Raw genomic sequence first — 13,956 nt, 5'->3', positions numbered from 1 at the left:
TTTTACTCATATTACTATTTTTGAAACCTGGTACCAGTGCAGTTTGTGGTCTTTTTCCAAAACAACTTACATGCTAATTTTTAGGTTAAATTTTTACTTGAAAAGATTTTTTTTTTAACTCAGAACCTTGCACTTGTGAGGCAGGCACAGTGCCACTTAGCTAAAGCCCCCCATTTGAAGAAATGTAATAGACATTAAACTATACAAAGATACAAAAATAACATAAAACAACCATTACCTATTATCTACAGAACTAGCCCTTCAGCTGTTAAGATTTTCTAAATTTTTTAGGTCTTTTTTCCACATAAAACATTACAGGTGAAATTTTCCTTCCATGTAATCCCATCCCCCATACTCTGCAAGGTAACCAGTATCCTAAACTAGCATCGTTCCAGTTGATTCATCATTCATTTTAAAAAGATCTATGTCTACTCTATATACATTCCCATGCCAAAGAACTTTTAGGCTGTTTCCAGGTTTTTTTTAACTATTATAAACAATGCTTCAATAAACATCTTAACATTGCTCTCTTTGTATACAAATGCCAAGGTTATTTTCTACAAGTGAAACCACAGTATCTTAAAACATTTTGCTAGTGGCTATACTATCCTAAGATTCACGTGTATCCCTCATTTCCTTCATACGTATTATCTCTCTTGACAGAATCAAACTTTACAATTCCTAATCTGATAGATAAAAAGTGGTTTATGTGGTTCTAATCATGGTTTTAATGTGCACTTCCTGGATGACAAGAAAATCTGAGTTACATGTGTATTTAATCATTCACATTTCATACCCTCAATACATATGAGAACTTCCCCTTAATCAACTGGGATTCAAATTATGCTCTCTTAAGCAACTTCTGTAGTTAACAAAAAACACTGGGCATTTCTTCAAAAGATAGTTATATGCAGGAAAACTCAAGAGAGAGGTTCACTTCAGTATATAGCCATGCACTGAATAATGATGTTTTGGTCAACAATGGACCACACATATAACAGCCATCCAGTAAGATTATAATGGAGTCAAAAATGCCTATTGTCAGTGACATTGTGCCCATTATAATGTAATACCTAGCATAATGCTTAGGCTGGGGATGCAGCTCAGTGGTAGAGCACTCACCTATAGTGTACAGGTGATGGGTTCTTTCTCCAGCACTGCAAAAAAAAAAAGACAATGTTACAATGCTTTACTCCTGAGTGTGTGGTAATGCTGATACAAACAAACTTACTAGTTGCAAACACTGCCAGGTGCATAAAAGTATAGCATGTACAATTTAGTATGATACATACACTTGATAATGATAAACCACTATGCTAGTGGTTCATATACTTACTATACTACATTTTCCATTATATTTTAGAAACAACTCCTAGTTCTATACAAAAAGTAAAAAGGTTACTGTAAAACAGTAGACCCTGTGATGCCAGCAGCAGCCTCTGGCATCCCCTGTGTACCTCATCTTTTGGCTGCATGAAGAGACACCTCCAGTGTCCTAAACCTCATCTAGGTTCATGTAAATACACTCCATGTTTGAACAGCAATGAAATGGCCCAATAATACATTTCTCACAACACATCCCCAACATTAAGCAACATATAGCTATATTTTTTTTCCTGAACGGTACTCTTCCTTAACATCTCAAAATCATCTCTCCCACTTCATAGGTCTTTAAAGCTCAGAATTTCTCCTGGGTATTATTGCGATTGTCTTTAGTATGGCCTCTCTCCAACACTTTTCTACCCCACGGGGTATTTGATAGAGATCTACACTAAAAGCAGCTTCCTGATCTCTCACAGCAGCACAGGACAGTTCAAGACGAACCTCCTTATGCTCTATGCTCGTGCCTCACAGAATTCACCACCCACATGAAAATCCTTACTCCGATGTGGCTCAACTCCAGGTCCCAAAGCATTGCCCGTTCCCTGCCTTCACGAAACTTTTCCAGGTGAACTGGGCTTCCTCATCCACTAGCTCCTGCCCATCCCTCCAATTTAACTTGAGCATCCCCTTCTCTGTGGATTCCTATCTCTTCCCACAAGTCAGGGATGGAAGCAGTCCTTATACACGCCTGTACTCTGTACTGACCTGTAACACTGGAATTGTTTGCTAGAGCCCGCCGTTCCCCTTCACAAAAGTAATCCCAGCTCAAAAAGCTTAGTAAAGCTCCCGGCCTGCTGTGTGACGTTACAGAAAGCTGGGCTATTCCACTCCCTGGAGACCACAAGTGGAGTCTCAAACCCGGGCACAATGCACGTGACAGGGAGTTCCTTCTTCCAGCCTCCAGATGCCAGGGTGTTTGACAAAGAATAATCTTAAATGTTACGGGAACAAGGGATCACTGCCGGTTAACTTACACTTTTCCAGTTGATGTGGGTCGCCCTGAAACTCACACCCGGTCAACTCCCAGAACCGCACTTGCCTGACTTCTCAGAAGGAACATTTGGGGTATTTTTGTTTGGGTTTTTTTTTGTTGTTTTTTTTGGGGGGGAGCGTTAACAGCTCTTCCTCATGGGTTTAACCCTCCACACTAAAAGCATCAACAGCCTGAACGCCTAGGCTGTAAAGATCGGAACCAAAACCCAAACCCTGCCGGACACGCCCTAGCTGTGAGACCTCGACTGATCAGCCTCCTCTAGAGCCTCAGTTTCCCCTCCCGAGCAGCACAGCGTTCCAAAGCTGACGCGAAAAAACAGAGCCCATCTCCTCCGCCACTATCACTCTCGCAAGACTTAGGGCGCAGAGTTTCGCAGGGTTTTCCTCGGGATTCAAGTCGACAGACGGGGTGACAGATTACTCAGAAAGGGTTTCGGGAAAGTGAAAATCCAAGCTTTGAGGCCAGGAACTGCAGCTGATCAGCGGCCCTGGCCTGGAGCGTGGATATCGGCTTTGCTCTCGAGCTGGGGCCCGCAGTTACCTGCGGTGATCACCGCGGCGGAGACGGCGGCGGCGGCGGCGGAGACAGCAGGACCGTGGGAATTCTTGGAGCCGCGCAGCCTCAGACAGGACAACAACTGACGTCAGCCCGGCAGGGATTGAGCCCGGGAGCCGCCGCTCCACGCGCTAAGAACCTACTGTGCCCCGGTAATTGGTGGAGTGTGGAATGGGGCGTCGGCGAAAACCAATAGGAAGAGAGAATGAGACCAGTGAGTCACAGGGACCACAAGTACCAGTGTTCGCGGGCGGGGCTTCGGGGCCTGCTGGCGCGGGGAGTTTGGGGAGCGCGTTGTGCAATCACCTGGGTTCGGGGGACCCGGGTACTTGGGGGCTCGGAGGGGTGATAATTCCAGGAGGGGTTCTCCCAAGGGTCATTCTAACCCATTGGTTTCCGCACTTGGCTTTGCACTGTACTCACCCAGTGAAACTTCAGGAATACTGTGGCTCCCTGTCATTCATGAGATTGCTGTGATTGTATTGGGTCTGCGGGGAGGGGGGCGGGTGCTCTTTGGGTTTTGTTTGGTTTTAAGCAGTGGCCAAATTTATGTGAAAAAGTAAAAGTGAAGAGTGAAGGAGAAACTGGCTCTGCAGAGCGAGCTTGGGCAGAGTAAAGGAGGGAAAAGCAAGATAGAAGAACACCCTGGAAAAAGCCAAGCGGGCTATCACGAGGAAAGCCATGATAGCCTGCATCTGGGTTTGGGGAATCTGCAGATGATTCAGGGATGCAGACCCATTTAATCCTCATCCCAACCCTTTGAGAGATGGACATAGTTATTGTCATCTTGGCTTTACAGAGAGGGCAACTGAGGGACTGTACCAAAGTCAGGGTATTTTTCCAGTCACAGTATGTCTTTAAGTGTCAGAGCCAGAACTAGGACAGGCGGTCTGGTTCCTGAATCCCTTGCTCTTAACCTATAAATAATGATACTAAAGTTAGTATTACCTCATAGGGAACTGGAGAGAAAAATGGAATACTGTACATGCAAATGTCATGTGGTACCGCTCAGAAAATTGAATTGAATGGATTTGATGTGTTGAAATAGTGCAATCTTGACCAAGGCTATCAAGCCAAGATCCAAGGATCCGTCCATGGTTTGTTTCCTTCGATCTTTTTTTACACTGAGACCTAGGTCAGCCTGCTCCTTTAGACCTGCTGCCTGTTTCTCGGGGTTTTTGTTTGTTTGTTTCTATTTTTGAGGCAAGGTCTTGCTATGTAGTTCAGGCTGGCCTTGAATTCACCGTGCAGCCCAGACTGCCCTCAAACTCATGGTACTCCTCCTGCCTCAGCCCCTTGAGTGCTGGGATCACAGATGTGCACCACCACATCCTGCTGTACTGCTGCCTGATTTTATAAATAAAAGCTGAAGAGAACACAGGCAATCTTACTGGTTTAGGAATTCTCTCTGGTTTAGATATTATCTCTGGCTATTTTTGAAAACAAGACAGTTTAACACCTGGCGCGAGACTGACCCATAAAGTTAAAATATCTATGGTCTGAGCCCTTAATGAAAAAATTTGCCAGTCTGTGGGCTAAGTACACAGCTGTGTAGCCCCACATAACAGCTTGGATCTGACCTTGGACTTCAAGGCCAGGTCCATCCAGGGCCATAGCTATGGGCTCTTGACCACTATGCTTTCCATCCCATGAAATGGAGAGCATTTAAAGTTCATTCATCTGTTTATTCAACACATTTAATAGGTGCCCCTTATGTGCCAAGTGTTAGAGAGGTAGTTAGGCATTGGTGAGCCTGAGGGACAAAAGAAACTCCAAACCAGCATGCTTTGCTAGTTGTAGTTAAGTAAAGAAACAAAGATGACACTAGATAATACATTTATCATCATATATTAGGTCTCAGACCCAAAGATATAGGGCCTCTAATTGTAGGACATGCTAGACAGCATTCCTGGTTGCCATACCTAATGGCCCAATGATATCAGAAAAGGAAATTTCATTAAAGACCCTTATGCCTTTGGCTGAGACCTGGTTCAAATTAAGAACTTATCTTTAAGAAATTTCTTTCCTAAGTTTCTAACATGATTAAGGCCCCTGAGGGAACACTGACCATCTGAAAAGGACAGGAGGACATTCTGCAATTGTAACTCTCTATGTCTACTTTACAGTAAATCCTACCCATACTTCTGCATGGCTACCTATGTGTCTTGACTGAATTCCTTCATCAAGGGCACAAAAGACCAAGGAGCTTCATGAGGCCTAGTTCTGTTGCGGTATAAAAGAGACAGGAGAGACCATTAGGAAACAGGAGGATTTATTTCACATTTTAGGTGAACATCAGCTCAAGGGACTAATGTCTAAAGGAAGAGCAGAGAACAAAGAAAAGGTTCTAGTTTTTATACATTTGGTCGAAGGGGGGTGGTTTTTCTAATGACATAGCAAGAAGTTTACAGAAATGGGACAAGGACAGACAGTTTTGTAATTTAGGCTTGAAAGAAGATAGAGCCTTATGAATATTAGTGTCATAAACTTTGCTTACAGGACATAATTGTTAATTTTATCTGTACCAGAACAAGGAGTTACAGCTAGAGGGGAGAAGGGAGCGATGACCCGAGCGGGGCACTGCCCAAGGCTGAGAAGAACTTGTTTTTCTTTAAGTCCTGCTTCAGTTCCTCACAGCATCAGGACCTGGCTTTCTGGTGACACAAGTATATTTGAATATTGAGATAAATAAGATTTTATTTCTTCCCCCTTGAGAATTTACTTGTCCAGCGAGAGAGGCAGAAGTATGTCCTTGACCACTTCCTAATTCAGCCAGAATAAAGGGTGGATTTTGACTGATGAGTGCTCAACAGTTGAAATGAAATAAGATTGGTGGCCTGGTACCTGGCATGTTTGGGTAGGCAAAGAACCAGGGACACCCCCTTTAGTCCATGGGCCAAGAGCTCAGACTGTGGGATGAGGGAGGGTGGCTATAAATTGAGTGCCAATGGGAGGAGCTGCTGGAGGTTGCCATGGTGGTGATGAAGGGAGCCCAAGAACAGTGCCACCAACACAGCTAGGCCAGCCCAGCAACAAGGAGGCTGAGATGAGAGAGACCTGGCGAGGGTACACACGGTGGACCCTGCTCTGAAGCTGTCTTGGTTCAAATCCTGGCTCTATCACTGCGTGGCATGAACACCTTGTTTGATGCCTGAACTTTCCCAAATGGAGAAAAACAGTTCTTACTTCATAAGTTATCTCTGAGAATTAAATTTTTTAATACAGTGCTTAGCACCAAGTAAATCTCCCATAAGTATTAGCTCCCCATAGGTTCAGAGGATCTCTGGCAGGTGGGCTATAATTTGAGAATTCTGGTGAGGAAAAATTAGGTGGGAATGTGTGACGGGAAATGCCTGTCCTCATGGTGTCCGCTGGCAGGATGACAGCAAAGCGCAGGAAATGCAGAGCCTAGGGCACTGGTCGAGAACCTATGGCACATGTGCCTTGGAACTAGAATTCCCACTCTTGGGAAGAAGAATTCTTGCTCACAGCTAGGGAAGGGTGACATTTCTGGCTTAAGCTTCCAGACTGTCAATCCCTTAAATTCTTCCACATGCACCTCACTCTTCTGCCCTGGGCCTGCAGTTTCTGCTGCTGACCCTACCTTCTGTCTGCCTCAGCCTTATGTCCAACTAGGACATCTGGTTCAATGATGGCAAATCAATAGCACATGTATTGTTTGTTTTCATTTTAAGACCAGATATGTTAATATATGAGTTGTTTTTTCAAAGCCAAACCCTCAATATTCAGGTTTAATTGCAGTGCTGGCACTTTGTGACAAATAAGTGGAGTTTGGCTTGGAGTCTGAGCACTCGTCTCTAAGAGGTTCGCCATCACTGGCCTAGAGGAAGCACCCCTGCCTCAGGCTTAAACAGCCCCAGGCACAGGATAGCACAGGGGCAGGTGAGCACTAGGCTTCCTGTGGACAAATAGGCATGGGGACCTCCCCGTCCAATGCTGTGGGCAGAATTCTGACAAAGAAAGTCATAGCTGGGACTCATGGTACCAGACTGTTCAATCAGAGGTTAGTGAGGCCAGATAAAAGCAAGAGATGTCACAGAAATGGAAGATAACTGGGCCACCAGAGATAACAGCACTGAGGAGCCATTTCAGGATGAGACTTTTTTAAAAATCTGATGGTAGGAAATTATTATGACTTGTGTTTAGATGCCCGCTCCCCAAGTCTCATACTTTTTTGGAGGTAGGGCTTTTTCAGAGGTGGCTGGATCTAGAGTGTGTGATTGATTCATGGTGCAATGCTGGGACTAAGGGTATGTGATTACTAAATCAGTTCACTGATTGGTTTGGCACAGTCCTAACCCTGGTAGCCTGGATACAGTATAAGTGACAGAAGGAGGCTTGTCTTATCCCTTGCTTGCTTGCTTTGCTACCTTCTGCCCACCATGAACTGTTTCTCCTCTTCAATGTCTGTCTGCCCTGCCAGCCTGCCTTGGAGCCAGCTGATTATGGACTGAAACCTCTACAAACTGTGAACTAAATAAACCTTTCCCCCTTCAATAAACCTTTTGGGTGTCAGGTATTTTGTCTCAGCAGTGAGAGAAAAGTAGCTAAGACAGAAATTAAGCGAGAGATTAAGATCATAAGGCAATCGGCATTGGGGAAGGTGTGAAACACGTGGGTTAGCTTTAGATCAGGGTCTCTCTCTATGTCAGCACTACTGACATTTGGGGTGGGCAATTCTTTGTTTTGAAGGAACCATCTGTGCATTGTAGGACATTTAATAGCATCCCTGGCCTCTCCCCATCTGATGCCAGTAGCACCCCTCCCCCAGTACTGATAACCAAAAATATCTTCAGATATTGTCAAAAGTACCCTGGGAGTACCAAATGTACACACAGAGCCCATGTTGAGAACTACTGATTCAGAAAGAAAGTGAAATATGCTCATTCACACCTACACTTGTTCTATTTGTACAGACTCTGGGTCCAGACTGCCTGAGTTTAACTTCCAGCTCTGGTACTTCTGGGCTGTCCAACCTTGGACAATCATTTCACTCTCTGTGCTCCACGTTCTTCATTTATAAGATAGGGAATGACAGTAACAGTGCTTTAGCTCATAGGATTGCTGTAGAGATTGAATGAGCTCATAATGTGCTATGGTTTGAATGGATCCTCCAAAGTTCACGTGTTGGAAACTGAATCCCCAAAGCAACGGTGTTAGGATGTGAGGCCTTTAAGAATACATTAATGGTCATGAGGTCAGAACCCTCATGATCCAATGGATTATCCCATTCTCACAATGGTTAGTTTTCATGGGAGTAGATTCCTGATAAAAGAATAAGCACCTTCCTCTCTATGTCTGTTTCTGTGTCTGCCTGTCTGTCTCTCTCCATGTAATTTTTTTCCATCATATTGTGGCATAGCATGAGGTCCTTGGACTTCCAAGCCTTCAGCATTCTGAGCCAAATAAACTTCTATTGTTTATAAATTACTCAGCCTCTGGCATTTTGTTAAGCAACACAAACAGACTAAGATGACATGTTATGAAGAAACTTAGACCAAGTATAGCAATATATCAGCTACAGCTACATATCAGTTACAGCAATATGTCATCTACTTACCCAGCATATAATAAATGCTAGGCACCAGTGAGGTGCCTATAATCAATTCTCCCTAGCACAATTGGAGTGACTTTTATGGTTCAACAGTGTCCCCCAAAAGTTCATGTGTTCCTGTGTGTTAATTCTGGATGCAACATTAATGAGAGGTAATGAGATCCTTAAGATCTTGGTCATGGGGACTTTGATGTTGATGGGGTGTATGTTACTCCTGTAGGAGGCAACTGAGTTTTTTGTGTGAGAGGGGTTAGTTATGTCTAGAGCAAGTTGTTATAAAAATAAGTTTGACTTCCTCTGTTTTCCCTTGCTTCTCTGTCACCACATGACCTCTTCTGCCCTTCCACCACAGTACGATGCAGCATGAGGCCCTCACCAGGTGCCAAGCAGATGCTAGTGCCATACACCTGGACTTTCCAGCCTCCTCCAGAACCACGAGCCTAATAAACCTCTATTTGTTATAAATCACCCAGTCTCAGGTACTTTGTTATAGCAACAGAAAATAGATGAAAATAGTGACCTTTATAAAAATATAAGTATTTCAATAAAAGTATACTCTACATAGAAAAAGGGAGAAATTATAAATTTGCAACTCAATTAATTTTCACAAAATCAATTGACTTAGAATGTCAATTAATTGGATAAACATGTCGAGGCAACCAGCACTCAGATAAAATATTGAGCTTGGAGGCCGGGGATTTAGCTCAGTGGCACCATGCCTGCCTCATAAGCACAAGGTCCTGATTTCTATCCCTGGTACTGGGAAAGAAAAATGACTAAAAATGGTATTCATGTTATATATATTTACCATGATTGAAAAAAATTAAACAGAAAGAAAGAAAAAAAAGAAGTAGTACTTGATCAGTACTACCCGTGGAAGTTGGGAGACAGCATAATTAAATATTCAGGAGGAGGGAGGGTATGAAATGCTTTAAAAAAAAATTCCTTAGGGGGCCCAAGAGAAATTGCCTGTAATCTCAACACTCAGGAGGCTGAGGCAGCAAGATTGCTGCGAGTTCAAGGCCACCATGAACTACAGAGTGAGACCCTGTCTCAAAATATATATATATATATTACCATTTGTTTAACTCTGTAGTAGGCAGTATTCTAAGAGTGACCACTATAACACTCACCAGTCGATAATCTCCTCCTTAGTAAGATGGGGGAAACCACTATGATCAGATGTTGTTCCTGTGATTGTGTTATATTACATGGCAAAAAGGAGATTAGCTGAGCAGGCAGCCCCCTTTCATCGCAGGAGTCCTGAAAAACTGAGACTTTTCTCTGGCTGGTGGAAGAGGGGTTCACTGCCAGTTTGAGGATGGAGGGATGATGGACACACAGGCATCCTTAAGGAGCTAAGAGAAGCTCCTAATGGACACCCCACAAAGAAATAGGAGCGGCCACCTTACAACAGAATTCAACCAACAACCTGAAGGAATTTAGAGGTGGATTCTTACCCAGAGCTCCAGGAAGCAACTCAAACTGCTGCGAAAGAAAAATTACCCATTTGTGCATTATAACTCCCATCTTGCAGAAAAATAAGACACCTTGCCTTAAGTCTTAAAGTTGATGTATGGGAGAGAGAGAGAGAGTATGGAAACCCAGGTTCTCTGGTCTGTGGCCCAGTGAAGGCCACCTCAGGCACAAGCTTTGATCTTCATGGCAGGCTGATTTGGGTTTGAATCCTTGCGCCACTACTTACTAACTAGGTGTCCTTGCCTGTAAAATGGAAACAGTGGTTACATTTTCAAATTGTGGAAGGTGAAGGCACACAAGAGCTGTTCAATGACCACTCATGTTCTCCTTGCTCCATTGGGCATTGCACTTTCTAGGTTAGTCTCGCTGCCACCTTGACATTCTACACAGTAGTCAGAGTTACACTTTCAGATCTGCGCTGCCCGGATCGCCGCTTTCCTCTGCTCACACGACCTCTAAAACTTGGCTTTCCAGTTCCCCAACTGGCTACTGATTTCTACCTGGCCTGCTGCGTGGTCATCTTACCAAAACTCAAGCACACCAAGCTCCTTCCTGCCTCGAGGCTCTTCCCTAGCCCTTTCCCTCCGTCTGAAAGACCCATTTCACCAAACTCCCAAACTTATTTATTTATTTTTATTGAGAAATATGAGAATGAAGAAAAATGCACAAAACATGTATGTATGGTTTCATGAATAATTATAAAGCAAAATCACCCGTGTACCCACCACCCAGGTCAAGAAATGAAATACCATCAGCACACAAAAGTCCCCTATGGGTCCCAACCTGATCACCCCTCCTTCCCTATCCGCAGAGAGTGACCCCTGCTACCGTGAGAATTATTTGGTTGGGTTTGCAGATGCTATGGTTTGGTGTAGCTTGAGTGTGTGCCCAGGGGTCCATGTGTAGGAGTCTTGGTCTCAGTGTGGCAATGTTGAGTGGCAGAACATTTAAGGGGCAGGTCCTAGGTAAGATACTTAAGTCTTTAGCGATATTACAGTCAGAGAGGGACTGGGCCTCCAGGAAGTCAGCACAAAAAATAAAGACACCAAGATCGTGGTTGGAGGTGCAAGACGGAGACATAACGGCCAGGCCTCCATGCTTTTGTAGAGATAAACAGCAACTTGAGATTATACTGTATTAGCACCATCCGGTCCAGTAAGTCCAGATAGGCATTAGGCATTAGACATTCAGATGGGTGACCACGGAATCCGGACCCATCCCTTCCCCCAAATGCCTTTATTCTTTCCATGTACCCTTGGTATATGGCTCGTTTCCCTATTGGAGCTATACTTGTGATCCTATTGGTTGGTTATAGTTTGATCCAGCTTGTGCTCATGTTGTGACTTTCCTGTACGAATTGCCTCTGACAAAGGGCCTCGGTGGCCATCCATTTTCCACTCCTGAAAATCCAAGAGCTATTCTTCTTCCCGTTACTTCAAATAAAACTCTCCTGACTTCTTCCTTTGGTTCATGACTTCATTCCTCTATGATGTGGAACCATAAAGTTGTAGGGAACAGGGGAAGGGGACGTTACCAGAACCTCTGCAGTGAGTCCTGGTCTCCTGCGAGCCACAGCACTACACAGCGAATTACAGGAAAGGTAGAAAAATGAGACTGAGAAGAAGCTGAGCTTTGGGTCTCATCAGTGCTGCTCTGGGCAGTAAAGACAAAGCCCCCAGCTTACCGCACCTTTTATTCAGTACTCAGTACATTGGGAGAAACAAAGGTAACAAATGACTTGCAGAGAGTTCGGTAGATCCTGTGTAAATAAGATGCAACAATCCAAGATCAAGGAGGAACTGAGTAGATGTTTGTTCCTCCCAGGATGTTCTCAGCTCCCAGGATGTTTCTTGTCCTGTAGAATCACAGACAGCATCACCAGATCATTGAGGTCTCAGTTGTGACCGGAGGCCAAAATGCAATTATGTCTCGGAATTCCATAGCTGGGCTGTAGGCAGGAGAACTAGGCTAACCAAATGATTTTTCCCTAAAATTATGTAGCATTGCTCCCGACATAAACTCCTCACATTTGACATTTGGTGGGATCCTGGTTAGTTCTCAGGAGAGCAAGGTGTTATCAAAACCCGCACCTCCACCCTGAATCACCACCTTGCTTCTTGTCTGAGTGTGTGATCTGTCCCTCTTCCACGCACTCCCACCAGGATGCCATCCGCATGAGGACCCTTGCCAGAGCGTACACTATGCTCCTGGGATTCTCAGCCTCCAAAACTGTGAGCTGAATAAACCTCTTTACTTTGTAAGTACCCAGGCTGAAGTATTTCATTATAGTAACAAGAAAAAAATCTAATACAACCTGTCTTTGAGCTTTATTTACAAGATTGGGAACATATTGTACTTCTGTGCCTTGGAGCTTTTAGTAAACATTATGAATATAACAGTCTTCTATATGACTGCTTACAGAAATCCATTCATTCTCATGTATGTGTGTATATATATATATATATACATGGTGGTGGTTGTTGTTGTTTAGTTTTGTTTTTGGTACTGGGGATCAAACTTGCGACCTTGCTCTTGTGAGGCAGGCACCAGAACCACTGAGCTATCCTTGGCCCTGTTTTTGTTTTTTTGAGACAAGGTCTCACTGTTTAGTTCAGGCTGGCCTCAAACTCTCAGCATTCCTTCTGCCTCACCCTCCTGAGGGCTGGGCTTACAGGTGAGTGCCACCTCACTTGGCACACTCCATCATCTTATGTGGTGTGATTATGTCACGGTTTATCTTTCTTTTATTTATGGACACTTGGATTGTTTCCAGGTTTAGAGTGGTGCTGAAATGGCTAATTATTTGTGTATTCTGGTGCACAGGTGTGAAAATGTCTCTTGGGTAAATGCCAGGAACACAATGCCAGCACCTCAGGATAAGGGCATTTTCACCCTTCCTTTGTAATGTCAAGCCAGTTTCCAAATAGGCTGTCCCACTTTACATTGCCACCAGCCATGTGTATAAGTTCCATTGCTGCACGCACACACACACACCACTTGGTATTGTCAGACTTCTTGCCAATCTGATATGTTTAGAATGGCATCTTGTTTGGCCCCTGAATCCATCTGAAATTATTTTCATATATTCAATGGAGTATTTCCTCACTCCATTCAATCTCTGCTCAAGTGTAATTTTCTCAAAGATGCTTCCTAGATTTTTTTTTCAATGCTGGAGATTGAACCCAGGGCATTCACACTGAGCTATATCCCCAGTCCTTTTTTATTTTGAGACAGGATCTCACTAAGTCCCTAAGTTGCCCAGGCTGGCCACAAACTTGTGATCTAAGTTGCCTCAGCCTCTCAGAGTGCTGGGATTATATGCATGTGCCACCATGCCTTGATTTTCCTTGAATATTCTATAAAATAAATCTCCCTGGGCCCCCATTTATAACTCTCTACTCCCTCAGCTGATTATATTTTTTGTAATTGCTATATTTCTTTTATGACATAATATTCTATATGTACTGTAGTTGGTTATTTTTATTTTTTTGACAAGTATCACCTGTGGTCTAAAGGCTTTGCATATATTAATTATTTTAATCCTGCTAACAACCCTATGAGGAGTAATCCTATATAGCAGGTGCTATTATTAGCCTGATTTTATAGATGAAGAAACTGAAGCTGGGGAGATTAAATAACACGCTCAAGGTTACACAGCTGCTAAGTGGCAAAGCCAGGCAATGCCACTATTTACTTATTGTCTGTTCTCCCCTGGAAGGTGAGCTCCAGAGGGTAACTGCTTCATCTGGTTTGTTTCCTGCACGTCCTCCAGTACCCAGAACAGTGCCCAGCACACAGGAGGTGCTTGATATGCATTCGTTGAATTGCCTTGGAAAAGCCAATCTTGGTTCTTTATAAGAGCTCCCTACTTTATTTGACATTGACCTGCAGAGTTGTAATTGGGAGATTATTAAATCCAGTTATTTATCATTCCTCTGCCAATCATATTGCCTTGGGTACTGCCTCAATG

General features: G+C 43.7%; 1 protein-coding gene and 1 long non-coding RNA gene across 2 annotated transcripts in view; one reads left to right on the top strand and one right to left on the bottom strand.

The window, feature by feature from the left end:
- The window catches only part of Lgmn (legumain), a 32,393-nt gene extending 29,311 nt beyond the window's left edge, over positions 1–3,082 (bottom strand). The window contains exons 1-2 of the mRNA XM_004837027.4: positions 2,918–3,082; positions 1,123–1,157 (exon numbers count right to left, since the gene is read on the bottom strand). The gene's annotated coding sequence lies outside the window, so the exon portion shown is untranslated. The remainder of the gene's footprint in view (positions 1–1,122; positions 1,158–2,917) is intronic.
- Positions 2,997–8,972, top strand: LOC147822814 (uncharacterized). The gene is made up of 2 exons (XR_015445111.1): positions 2,997–3,146; positions 8,860–8,972. It is a non-coding gene; the product is annotated as an uncharacterized LOC147822814 (long non-coding RNA).
- The last annotated feature ends 4,984 nt before the right edge of the window (positions 8,973–13,956 follow it).

The sequence above is a fragment of the Heterocephalus glaber genome, unplaced genomic scaffold (genome assembly GCF_053883595.1).
Source record: "Heterocephalus glaber isolate CG9 unplaced genomic scaffold, H.glaber_assembly_v1.0 deba00001608, whole genome shotgun sequence".
Taxonomy (NCBI): Eukaryota; Metazoa; Chordata; class Mammalia; order Rodentia; family Bathyergidae; genus Heterocephalus; species Heterocephalus glaber.
Note: the sequence above shows the minus strand (reverse complement) of the source record. Positions and strands in the feature narration are given on the sequence as shown.